Source organism: Sarcophilus harrisii, chromosome 2 (assembly GCF_902635505.1).
Source record: "Sarcophilus harrisii chromosome 2, mSarHar1.11, whole genome shotgun sequence".
NCBI lineage: Eukaryota > Metazoa > Chordata > Mammalia > Dasyuromorphia > Dasyuridae > Sarcophilus > Sarcophilus harrisii.
In genome coordinates this window covers 384485789-384498875 of record NC_045427.1, presented here as the reverse complement: position 1 = coordinate 384498875, position 13087 = coordinate 384485789, and the positions used below count along the sequence as shown (strand labels likewise).

Here is a 13087-nt window from a genome sequence, read left to right as displayed (position 1 = left end):
TATATGACTCTGGGTATATAAGTATGTAAAATAGATATACAAATCAAACATTTGTTGATCACAAATCATAATTTTGGAACTCCCACATTCAGTTACAAGATCCCATATGGGGTCAGAACCCGCGGTTTAAGAAACTTGGACCTACCACAGAGAGTTATTGTGAGGGACTAGCCTTGTAAAGCTTTTTGAAAATGCTATACGAATGTGAGTTAGTGTTTTCTACTTCAAAGGTACACTTATCTATGTATCTCCCACAAAGTCTTGCATAGAAAAAGAAAATGTTGAATTGATTGATTCTGTACTTTGATAAAGATAAACACTGGTCTCTTAAGGAAATAAATAATCCTTGAGGGAATTGGTTCCTTGGATGAATTAGGAAGAAGGTCCAAATCTATCCTCCTACCCAAGTCATGGGTCTCTTCTTGATCTTCTCCAGACCAGCTGAATCAAGACAGCTGTTGAAATGAAAACTATTTCCTAAGAACTTGTGAACATTATGCCTTTCCCTCTTAAAAAGCAAAACACAATACACAAGTGTCTTAGAGAGAAACATGTGATTTATTAGAGAGTGATCACTGGAAATTGGGAGACCAGGCTTTGTCCTTGACTGTGTCATCTTAAGAAAAATCACCCCTTCTCTCTCAGTCTTATTTTCATCCACCATTAAATGAAATTGTTGAACAATATGATCAATAAGGTCTATTCCACTTCTAATATTGTTCTTCTCCCATCTTCCTATTTGCATCTTTATTCGAAGATCATATTGTTCTGTGTGCTAAAGTTTTTTTTTTCCAGCTATAACTTGCTGTGTTCTGAGGTCCCTGCTACCTCTGAAGTGTTCTGAGGCAGCTAGGTGGTACAATGTTTAGAGCATTAGATTTAGAGTTGAGAAGTCATGCATTCAAATCTGCCCTCAGTTACATACTAGTTATGTGCAAGCTATAGGTGGGTCATTTAACCTCTCTGTGCCTCAGTTTTCTCATCTGTAAAATGGAGATAATACTTATTTCTCAAGTTTGTTGTTACAACAAAAGGAGATATTTGTAAAATTTGCAAATTATAAAGTGCTAGCTATAATGACCATTAGCTATATTTATTATACGTGTCAAATGCTGTTCCAAACAGCATAGTAACTTTAAACCCTGAGTGATTCTAAGAAATCCTTTATGGGGCTAGAACCCACAATTTAAGAAACTGGGTCCTACTATATAGGGTTGTTGTGAGAGAATAGCCTTGTAAACCTTTTTTGAAAGTGCTATATGAATGTGAGTTGATGTTTTCTACTTCAAAGTGCACTTATCTTTGATTGTGGGTCCTAGATTTAGCTAGAGCCAGAATCTGTTCAGTGCTTGGTGGAAAGAGGAGTAGTTTTTTTTAGCAAGGATTCTTAATTTTTTCTGTGCCATGGACCCCTTTGGCAACCTTTATGTCCATTTTTGGAATAATATTACATTTAAATGCGCAAAATGAAATACATAGGGCTACCAAGTAAAACAGTTATATTGAAATACAGTTATCAAAGATAAAAATGTTCACAGATTCCTGGCTAAAGACCTCTGCTTTTAGTACCTGTTGGTTCTTGGGAGGGTCAAGTGGACCTGATTCAAGGGATAAACTTTAGCTTCCCAGAAGTTCACTGCCCAAGAGGATGCCTGAATAGTGGGTCTCTCTAAGCCAGCAGGATCAGTCAAGTTGATGAACTCTAGGGAGAAGCCTGCCTCCCCCAGTGGAATGTGGACAGAGGGTTTAGAAATGCCAGGCATGGCTAAGAGGCCTTAGGAAGCTTCTCCCTCCCTTTTCTGGCGTCTTGACACCTTCCTGGCTTTTCCAGGTTGCCAGAATCCAATCAGACTCCCCCATCTTCCTGCACCCCCAACTTTTTTTTTATCCCATTACCTATACTCTCCTGTCTTACTGTGTTTACCATAATCTCTCTGTTTCTATCTCTCTGTCTATTCTCCTTACTTCCCTATGGCCTTGACTTTCCTCTCTAGATTATTCTTGAACATTTAAAAGGAAAAATCATAAAGACCTACAGTGCTTTGCTGAGATGAGCCAGAGGTATAGGAGACGTGGCAGAGGCAGGGAGGGACGGGGGAGGGCCTGATACAGCAAGATCCCAGCTTAAGCTGGTTTAGCCGGGGGTGATTTCATCCCACAAAAATGTCTGATTCAGGAAAATGAGACTGCTTCAGATGGAGCTGAGACGTGGCCAATTAGAATAGTTTGGATTCAGGGCTTAGGGAAGACAAAGGGAAAAGAGGGCAGAGGTAGGAGAGCCCCAGCTGTCTTGAACCATCCCAGGGAGAATGAAGGGTAGGGAGTCCAAACAAGAGGGGACCCCTACTCTGAGCTTTAAGACAAAAGTGATTCATCCAGTAGGCAGGGAAGAGAGGTCTCAGATTCTCAACAGCTGAAGAAAGGAATTCAGAGAGGTGGGAGTGGGATTGGGAAACAGCTCCAGTCTTCTCAGAATTATCAAGTCTCTTGGGGCTGACAAAATACCTGTGAAAAGAATAAAAGGAAGAAAGAGTCAGAAAATATTACTGAAAGGACTTTTAGAGATTATTTAGTCCCTCACCTCCCCACCCCCCACTTTAGACTTTGAGAGAGGAAGGAATATGCCTAAAATCATAAAGTGAATCAGTAACCCAGCTGGGAATATAACCTAGGTTCCCTGACGACTCCCAGGCCACAACTGTTTCTTCCACTCTGGGTACCTTTTTGATTCCGCCACAACTGCCACAGTCTGAAGATAACAAAGTTTCTTGCCCCAACCCGTTATGGACAAACCTTTCTTTATCCTCATCCTTCTGACCCCCAAAAAACCTCAGGTTCCTATGACCTCTACTTTTGCATGTGTCTCATATAGCCCAGGAGCACATTTGTCATCTAGATTACCTCTTCTACGGATTTGCTTCCTCTTACCCCTTTATAAGTTATAGGTTCAGCACTAGAAGGGACCTTTTCTTCTCTAACTCCCTCATTTTACAGATGAGAAACCTGAGGCCTAGGGAATCTGGGTGACTTGTTCAGAGTCTCCTAGTTTATAACTAAGAGGTGAGGTTAGAACCTTGCACCTCTGACCCCAGAACCATCTTTAATCCAGAGCCCTGCCTTTTCTCAAACTAGCTCCTTCTCAGTCTGTCTTCACTAACCAGCTCACACATCCATCCACAGCCTTTTCATGTCCCGCAACCTTGGTCCCTTCAGTTAGATTAGGACATACCTGTGTATTTATAGATCTCTTTAGCTCACTCTCACACAGAACTTCCCCTGACACAGCCGCCCTCCTCATTCTTGTCCTGCCAGGCCTTTAGAACTTTTCCTTGTTCCTCCTGGAAAGGGGAAGGGAAAAAGAGAAAATTCAATTCAGTCTGACTAATAATTAATAAGCACCTATTGTATGTGATGTCCTGTGCTAGATTCAGGGGATAGGACAAAATGAAATAGTTCCTGACTTTAAGTAGCTTAACATTTTATTTCAACAAGTACATAACAAGTTAACTTCAAGAGGAAAAGAGTCCTAACAGATGGGGAAGGTTTGCTGTACACATGAACATGAGAGCCTTGAGAAAAGGAGAATATGAGACAAATGTGAGGAGGTAATGAATTCCAGGGAGGGAGAGGGAGAAAGTCTGGGTGGGCTTGGAGATAGGAGAAGGAATGTGGAGTTCGGGAAACACCTAATTGTCCAGTTGGGCTAGAACATTGACTGCATGAAGGGGAGTGTTGGGAAATACATTTGGAGAGGTAGGTGAGAAACTGTGTCGGACTTTAAATGCCAGGCAAGGGAGTTAATATAGAGGCAATAAGGAGCCACCAAAGATTTTCAATGAGAGAATATGCTTTAGGTAGGTGATTTTGGCAGTGTGAGATGGATTGCAGAGAGGATCAATCAAGGGATTATTATTATAGTCCAAGTGAGAAGTGATGAGGGCCTGAATTTGGGTGGCAGGCATCTGAGTAGAGAAAAGAGAATGAATATAAGAGATGTCGTAAAGATCAAATTAACAAGATTGGCTACTAATTTGATGTCAGGGGTGAGAGAGATGAAAGAGTTAAGGATGGCTCCAAGGTTTGTATATCTGGGTATAACTGGAAGGATGATGCATTCCTCAATAGAAACAAGGACATTTGAAAGAAGGGTTGCTTGGGGAAGAAGATGATGAATGACTGGCACATAGTAGGCACTTGATAAATGCTTGTTGCTTGGCAGTCAGAAAGTTTGGTTCCTCATCTCAGTTCTTTTACTTACTACCTGTGTTATTCATGGTTTTTAAACCCCTCTGGATTGTGCTTTTCTTATCTGTGAAATGATAAGGTTGGACTAGATGACCTCCAAAGTCCCTTTCAACTCTTCCATCAGTGATCCTATGAATCTTCTCTTGTTCATGCTGAGTATTTTAGGGTCAATTGTACCTTTATGTGAAGAGGTCCAGTCAAATAGCTAGTGATGGAGCTGGGAACCAGAATTTGGGAGGTTCAAATTGGATATGTAAATTTGGGACTTATCAGCAAAAGGATGATGGAAACTATGGGAGTTAATGATATCACCAAGGAAGAGAGTTGAGAAAGGAGAATAAAGAGAACAAGACCCCTGACACAATCTCAAAGGACCCCTCCAGTTAGAAGGCAGGGCATCAATGCTATTCTAGCAAACATGTTCCAGAAGCAGTCAAATTGACATGAGATACAGGAGAAAGCATTATCATGGAAACTAAGGAAAATGTCCCAAAGGAAGGGGGAGTTAGTAATATCAAAAGCTATGCTGAGGTCAAGTAGGATGAAGACCAGGAAAGCCACTGGAATTATTAGTAACCTTGGAGAAAGCAGTTTCATTTGAGTAATAGAGTAGGAAGCCATATTCTAAGGGATTCACATTTGAACAGGAGGTGAAGAAATAGAATTGGCAAATGTAGCCAATATTTTTCTAGGAGTTTTGCTGTGAAAAAGAGAAGATTTTAGAATGACTCGGTAGTTTCTGACTGTGAAGTTTAAAGAAAGGATGAAGACCTGGGCATGTTTGTAGAGGAAATGCCATACAGAAAGACATGAGAGAGAGGGTGAGATAAGAGAAAGATAAATAAGAGAGAGAGATAAGAGAGAAAAGAGAGAGGGATGAAAAATAATAGAAAGAGCTGAAAGGTAAATAAGAGAGAGGGGTAAGAGATAAGAGAAAGTATGTATATGTGCATGCATATGTGTATATGCACATACATGCATGTATAAGTGTGCAAGAGAGAAGAGTGATCAAAGCATTAAAAATCCCTGAGAAATTGAAATCAAGGACACAAGTAAAGGAGTTGCCTTGACTAGGAGAAAGGCCAATTCTTTTTGGAAACTAGAGCAAAGGGAGAGGGAAGGGGGTGGAGGGAAGAGAGCATTAAAGAAGAGTTGTGAGGGGTAGAGTGAGAGAAAAGGGAGGTCACAGTCTAAATATTCCCAGCAAAGTAGGTGAGGCTCTGTGTTGAGAGGGAAGGAGAGGGGGTGGAGTAGGGTGCTTAAGAAGATTTGGAACAGCTGCTCCAAGAAATATGATAGACAGGGTGTGGTGGCCTAGGCTTGTGGTCCTTCTTACCATCGAGGCTGGGGCTGGTAGATCACTGAAAACTGGGGAGTTCTGCAGCAGAATGTCCACACTTGGTAACTCCCTCCCAGGATAAGGAGGTCACCAGACTGCCTAAGGAAGGGCCAACCAACTCAATCATAAGAGGTAACAGTTTAGCTCTCCCTGACCAGTTAATAAGGTTATAGGAGATGATTGAGCACTTTGCTTCCAGGTTGAGAAAGATGGGAGGCCCAATATCTATTAAAAATATAAGATTTGATCAAGGAAGAATAAAAAGAAAGGGAAAAGAGTGGGGGAAGAGGAGACTACAAGAGGAGAAGGAGAAATGGAGAGAAGAGAGATCGGAATAGAAGAAGGGAAAGGAGATCAGAGAAAAGAAGAAATGGAGGAGAGGAAAAAACAGAAGGGAAGGGGAAGCCTATGAGTTCCTGACTGGTCTGCTGCATGTTACAGAGTCCAGAAAAGAGTAATCACAGCAAGTCCCTCCTGCACCAGCTGGGTAGTTAGAAAAGGGAGATTTACTACCCTGTGGGTCAGGGCAACAGCGGGTCAGATAGGTTCCTAACGCAGATGAATTCCAGCTGCTGGGCTGCAATCTCCAAGGCTGTTTGTGAAAGCAGCAAAGCTCCTTTTTGGCATCCTTCTCCCTCACTTTCCCCTTTCAGGGCCCCAGTTCTGGTGCGTATCCTGTGTTTTATCCATTAGGCCTCCATTTCCACTAGCTGTCATAATCTGCAGTAAGGCTTTAGTTGCTGATAATCATAATAATAACTTCTCTATAGCAGTTAATATAGCATTTCCCTCACAACAACCTGCAGATGAGGAGTCTGGCTTATCAAGAGAGGTAACTTGTCTATGATCAGAGTCAGAGGAGGAGCCCACACCTAGGGCTTTGGCTGCAGGTCATCACCCATTGCTAATAGACAGAAGGATTAAGTTCATCGGTTGGCACATGTCAATAGCTGATGCCAACGGGATTCCCAGGATATAATTTGTCCAGCCTTCCTCCTTTCGCCATTTGATGGCTTCCCTATTAGTAACATCCCTCAACCCACTTCATGAACTGACCCCTTTTCTCATGGACCACTTCAAAGAAAACCCTTCTCTCTCCTCCTCCCCCTTCACCTGGATAATTATAATTTAACAGTGACCGACTATGGGCATTTCACTTCTCCCTGAGCCCAGATTTCCTCTTCTTTTAAACAAGGCAGATTCAATCATATCTAAAATCTTTTTCACTGGTGTTCTGTGTACTAAGACCTTCCAGGTCTAACCTTCTGTGTTCTGAGGTTTCTTTTGATTCTGACATTCTACATTTTGTGAACGGAAACCTGTAGCCTTCTGCCCTAAAGAAAAAGGGATGCCCAAAAAGGAGAGTCTGAGATAGGAGTTTGAAGGCAAAAAGAGAATCTTTCTTCCCTTCTCAGTCTTGCAAGGGGTCAGTCCTGATTCACAGAGCTGTTTTCTTTCCCCAGTGGGGGAAGGAAGGAGACAAAGAAGGTGATGGGGAAAAGGAAAAGCTGGTTTATTTCCCTCCTGAGGGCCACTCTGAGAGAGAGGTTCCAGCTCCAGCTCCAAGGAGAGCATCCCTCCAAATGCAGCCGATTCCCTTCCATGTGGTGCTTGCTGAGTCACCAGTGAGTCTGCCACGTTGGTGGAGATGGTGGCAGTAATGACCCGACTCCCAGCTGCTGTGCTTTGGAAAGATATTTGGCTTTCAGGCCACATCAGGGAACACGTAAGAGCTGCCACGTTGTCAGAAATAGGTTTTCAGTTTCTCTCCCTCCACAACTCCCTTTGGTTAAAAAAATTTTTCCAGATGTGTGGAGTTTGAGGGGAAAAAAATTGGTGTCTATTCACAGGATGAGTACCAACAGCTGCAATAATTCAGACTTAGGGGGCTCCGGCAGGAGGCAAAGCCAATCCACCCCAGAGTTTGTTCAATCCAGGCCGAGATGAGGGAGGTCTGGTGGAGGAGAGTATTCTAAGAGGCATCCAAGGCCCACCTGGAATCATAGACTTTCAGAGCTGGAAGGGGCTTTAGAGGAGTCTCTCTCTGTACAAGGGAGGAAAATAAGGTCCACAAACTAAGGAGAATGTCTTTGGGTCACAAAGCTCATCAGTAAAAGAGCAAAAACTAGGCCCTTGGTCTCCTGGTACTCAAGCCAGGGGCCTCTACCTTCATTCTACCATGATCTTTACAACAGCCCGAGTAGGGCAGGGATGATTTCATTCCCATTTTACAAATGGGGCAATTGAGGTCCACAGAAGGGAAGATCACACTGATAATATGTATCAGGGACTAGAAATCCATCTTTGACTAAAGACAAAATATATTGGGAAGGCCAGCTTTGATCAAGTGTACTTCATATAGTTGAATCTGGGGACTCATGAAAAATGTCTTGAATGAATGAATGATAAATCATTAAGTTCTTCCTATTTGCTAAACACTGGCAATACAAATAGAAAAAACCAAGACAGTCACTGCTTTCAAGGATTTCACACTTTCTTTGAGGGAAATAACATATTTTAAAGAAGTCACCTATAAGGTCCTCCAATTTCGTGTGCAACTCTGAATTCCTATTATGATAGTCATTCTAGAAAGCCCCTCTGGATGTACAAGTGTGTCACATAAAAGAATTATACACTGACCTTATTAATTGTTTAATGATGAACAAGAGAGGCTGGGGGAATGGAGCACAGGAGAGTGAATTCTTGATGAAAGCAGGACACAAGAAACTCATCCCCATGGGCTCATCTGGGTGGCAGAAAGTTCCTGAGCACTTGAAGGTGAAGTTGTTGAAAGTTGTATAAGAAGTGGTGCAGGGAGATATTCTCCTGTAGTTGTACAAAAAGCATCACACTTGGGATACTTGGATTCCACTTGTTCCTAGTTGTGTGACTTTAAACAAAGAACTTCGTGTCTCTGGCTTCAAGCTTTAATATAAGAACAATAATCCTTGCCCTGCCCATTTTCAAGGGTTCTTTTAAGGGATCAAAAAAAATAGTGGAGGTAAAGTGCTTTTTAATCATCAAGTACTGTAGAAATGTGAGCCACTATTATAAAGAAAGGCACCAAAGTCAAACTTCACCTGCTTCATAATTTGGTGCTGGCCCACCTGCTCCTTTAAGAGCAATGGATAAAGTGGCCTTTATGAACAATGAGGTCTTTGTGAGTTTTGGCAGGAATAAAGATGCTGCATCATGGGAAGGGCTGGGTAATTTGAGAATACTCAGACCCTCTCTGGTCCCATGTGTCCCTTCTCCTGTTCCCTCCCTATCCTGGAGCTCTGGTCTCAGTGAGTAGCTCTAAAAGCACAGTCCATTTGGCAGGCATTTAAATATAGCCATTCTAAGGAAGACCCTCTTAGGACCCATAGCAGAGGTTCAAGATCAGCCTAGGAGAGACCTTAGAGATTAATGAATTAGGTTCATTATAAAGACAAGGACACTGTGGACCTCATAAAGACAAGAAAACTAAAGCCCTCATAAAGGTTGAACGACCAGTCCAAGATCACACACCTTATTAGTGGCAGCTTTGGTACTTGTAGGGCCAAAAGTAGAATCCAAGTTGTTATACTTTCCTGAGAAAATGGAATGGCTTCATTCAAAAGGTAATGAACTCCCCCAGCCCTACAAGTGATCAAACAAGCTATATGAACATTGTAAGGAACGATATAGAAGTATTCCCATATTAGTCAGGAGGCTGAACTAGGTAACACCTGAGGTCCCTTCCAGGACTGACCAGCCTGGAATGTGTATTGGCCATCCTGAGATCCCTTCTAAGTCTGATAGGCTGTGTTCTAGAATGAAAGGCATTATGTACAAATATATTAAGTACTAATTTTACTGCAACATACCACTCAAATCAAATGTCCAAAAAATAGTTATCAAACACTTGCTATGTTCCAGACACTGTGATAAATGTTGGAGATGCAAAGATAAAAAGAAAACCAAATCTGCCCTCAAGGGACTTACATTCTCTGGGAGGATAAAACATATACATTAACAAGGTGTCTCAAAAGTCTGACTTTTAAGTCTGACCTTATTTAAGTATATACAAAATAATTACATAAATATAAGATAATTTTGGGAAGAAGGTACTTATAGTTTAGGGAATAAGAAAAGACCTTATGTAGAAGGTGATGCTTTACATGAGCTTTGCAGAAAAGTAGGGATCTAAAATGCAAAGGTAAAGAAGAACTGTATATCCTTGATAGGGAAGGAATATCCAATACAAAGGCATGGAGATGGTAATATATACTAAATTTATAATGGAACTGTTATGGGCCAGAACTCTGAAACAAGGATTCTTACAAGATGTTAATTAAGTCAGTGGAATTGATGAGACAATGGTTATCTAGTTTACCGTGGTGATTAATAATTCTCTAAGTTCAGTATGATTGATTTAATCTTATAACAAATAATGGTTTCCTAGTGATATAATGATTGGTTTATACTTAGTGTAGAGCATATAGACTGGGTGCCTCAGCCAGATTCATTGAGAGCTAGGGAAGACAAGCGGACTGGAGGCTGAAGCACAAGCTCTTGGACTCAGATTCATTCACTCCGTCTCACACCCTATGGTGGCAGGCCTGGCCTCCTGCATTTTCTCCACTGAAACCAAGACTCCAGAAGGCTTTTAAGAAAGCTAACCGGGTCCCAGGAAAGGAGACAAGACTTTGAAAGAGTTAATAAAGGATTTGGACTTTAACCCCTGGCTACTCTCGTGGTTATTACTGAAAAGAAGGCTGCCCCAAAGACCTCCAAGAAAACCAAACCACCGAGAACACCACAGGAACCAAGTTCTAAAGACTTTTAGGTGTCAAACAGAATTTTCATTTGGTGCTAGAAGTGAAAAGGAACCACTGGAGTTTATTGGGCAGGCAAGTGAGATGGTCACACTACTGCTTTAGGAAAATCACTTTGGCAGCTGTGTGAATGGATTTGAGAGAGGAGAGACTTGGGAGACCAGTGAGGTTATTATAATAGTCCAGTTGAGGTGACAAGGACCTTGGTGGCTGTGTGAGGAGAAGGGAAAAGACCTAAGAGGGATGTGGGTACAAATGATAAGACTTGTAACTGATTGGACAGGTTAGGTACGAAAGAGTAAAACTGATGTCTTCCCAGAGGGTCTCATAGCTTCAGGTAGGGAACCACTCTGTCACCCAGGACTATATCAAACCCTAATCCTAGCCATAGAAAGACATTAAACTCTGGTTCCAGATTGAACCCTGCCTCCAATCTCAGAATTCAAGTCACAAACAAAACTCTATCTCTGATCTCAGACAATAGCTGAATCACAGACCATCAGAGCTGTTCAGACCTTAGAAAGTACCCTTCATTGTGCAGATAAATAAACTGAGGTTCAGAAAAAGGAAGTGACTTGCCTAGTACCATATATCAAATTGCTATTAGACCTAGGGCGACAGTACAGATTTCCTGACTCCTACTTCTTCTGAGGAAATGAATTTAATAGGAGACTTCTGAAGACGAAGAATGAAGTTATAATTTATAGGGAGGGGCATTTCCTGTCTTAAAGTGATGCTCTGAGGCAAGAGATGCTACTGGGGTCCCCAAGTGATTTGACAATACTGCCATATATAGGCAGTTGTCTACTTAGCCTGTAGAAACTGCCCCCAAAAGCCATGTGCCCCCCACAATTCCCATTTGGCCTTCGTTTTGTCTAACTTTGCTTTGAGTCCAGCAGGCTCAGAATAGATCAGGGAGGAAGGGAGGGAGAAAGGGCGGAGTTGGGGGAGACTAGTTAGGACAGCCCACCACAGAGAGAAAGAATTGAGAGGCAGAGGCAGATTTGGGGAGGGGGGAGGGGGAGCGGGAGAGAGGAGGAGGGAGTAAGACAGACCCAGCCCAGCGCCGCAAGTGGTTTCCTGTTGCTTACTTCTAAACCCTCCAGATTCTTCCAGACCTTCAGACTGTCCGAAGCTCTCTGCTGACTGCACTGCTTGCTGCCCAGTCACTGAGGTATGCCCCCTGTTTCCCTATTCCTTTCTCTGTGGGAACATTATTGAATTTATGCTCCCTCCTCAGGATATGGGTGATACTTCCCAGCTCACCTCCTCCTGCCAGAGCCATGAGTCCTTTACTTTTGGGGGAGACGGGGATCACCATGGTCTTTCTTGCACCCCTTTCTTGCATAGGTCACTTTGGGGCGTGGGCAGTCTGGTGAATTTCAGTTCACCTAGATCCACACAGAATGTCCTCATCTCCCCTCCCACTAATCTGTACTAGTTTCCCTTTATGAAGTTGGGAACAGGAGGTATCTGAAGATCCCATTCTCCAGATTTGCAACTTGGGGCATTTTCCCATTAATTTATGAATTGCCTTCATTTCCCTCGCCCCTCCCCTGCAAATGCGGAATCATTGATCAGAGCTTGCAAGAATAGGCTTTTAAAGAATCTAGTGCGTTTTCCTCTTATTATAGGTTTGTAAACTGAGCTCACAGAGGAAGAGACTTATCCTGAATCAGAGGGAATGAGTGAGTGACAAACTAGGTACCATACATTCTACCTCTTGCTGTGAACTGAGAGCCATCTGGGCAAATGTTCAGAGGCCTCAGAGCTGATGATCTAAATGGATTCAGCTGCCTGTGCCAGAAGAGAGAAGCTGGGTAGGGGCAGGTTTCTGTTAATAGCTCAGTTTCAGAAAAAAAAAAAAAAAAAGGGCGGGGAGGGGAAAGGGAAGATTTTACTAAATGAAAAAAACTTGGTGAAATATAATTAGAAGGGCTCTGAAAGGACACCCCCCCCCAAAATAATTATGTATGTATAGATGTGTATATGTATGTATACACACACATACAAATACATGTATATTTGTATCTGTAGCTCCCTGTGCATGAACCTCTATTAGATCCATTCCTCTGAGTTAAATATTGGCTACCAGCCAGCTCCTTCCTTCTCTTCAAATGCAGTTGCTTCCCTTCTCCTCCACCCCCCATCCAGGTAACACATTAAATCACCAACCCCAAGGTCTGAAAGAGCTTTTTCCCTTTCAGAAGAGTGTGCAGACTGAGGAGGGGGAAGGGAGCACAGTGTCTTTGGGGGTCCTAAGGGGAAGGAAGCTGCCTAGGACAGACTTGGCTCCCTTGGCTTCAATGCCCACTTAGTTGTTCCAAAGACTGGCCCTGAACAGGGTTGTTTCTCAGGACTGTTCTCCCTAGTAAACCCCACATCATCACCCTGTGAATTCCCTTTAGATCCAATACCTGCCACTTTGCAGCTGCAGTTTCTTCCTGAAGGAGCTTGAGGACAAAATGGTGGGCTTGGGGCAGGGAGAGGAGAGGCACTGTGATGTACAAAGTTCTTTGGCTAGGGAGCCGGCAGACTTCTGAGTTTGGGGTTTGAGCCTTGGTTCAGATGCTCTGGGACCCTGGGTACAACAGTTCTCTCTGAGCCTCAGTGTCCGTATCTTCAAGATGAAGAGAAAGAGAGAGTTTTGTGGCCCCAGCCTTCCAGAATTGCAGTGAGGAAAGCCCTTTGGTAAACTGTAAAG

At 42.7% G+C, this 13087-nt stretch overlaps 1 protein-coding gene and 1 long non-coding RNA gene across 3 annotated transcripts in view; one reads left to right on the top strand and one right to left on the bottom strand.

Moving 5' to 3' along the window:
• Positions 1-1531: 1531 nt before the first annotated feature.
• On the bottom strand, positions 1532-13068 carry LOC116421659. 2 transcript variants are annotated; one of them, XR_004232136.1, is made up of 3 exons: positions 12801-13068; positions 3230-3338; positions 1532-2505 (listed from the first exon to the last, which is right to left on the bottom strand). It is a non-coding gene; the product is annotated as an uncharacterized LOC116421659 (long non-coding RNA). The 2 variants fall into 2 exon arrangements; XR_004232135.1 differs by lacking the exon at positions 12801-13068 and adding an exon at positions 5582-5856.
• Positions 11343-13087, top strand: part of SPARC (secreted protein acidic and cysteine rich) — a 23653-nt gene continuing 21908 nt past the window's right edge. The window contains exon 1 of the mRNA XM_012551886.2: positions 11343-11557. The gene's annotated coding sequence lies outside the window, so the exon portion shown is untranslated. The remainder of the gene's footprint in view (positions 11558-13087) is intronic.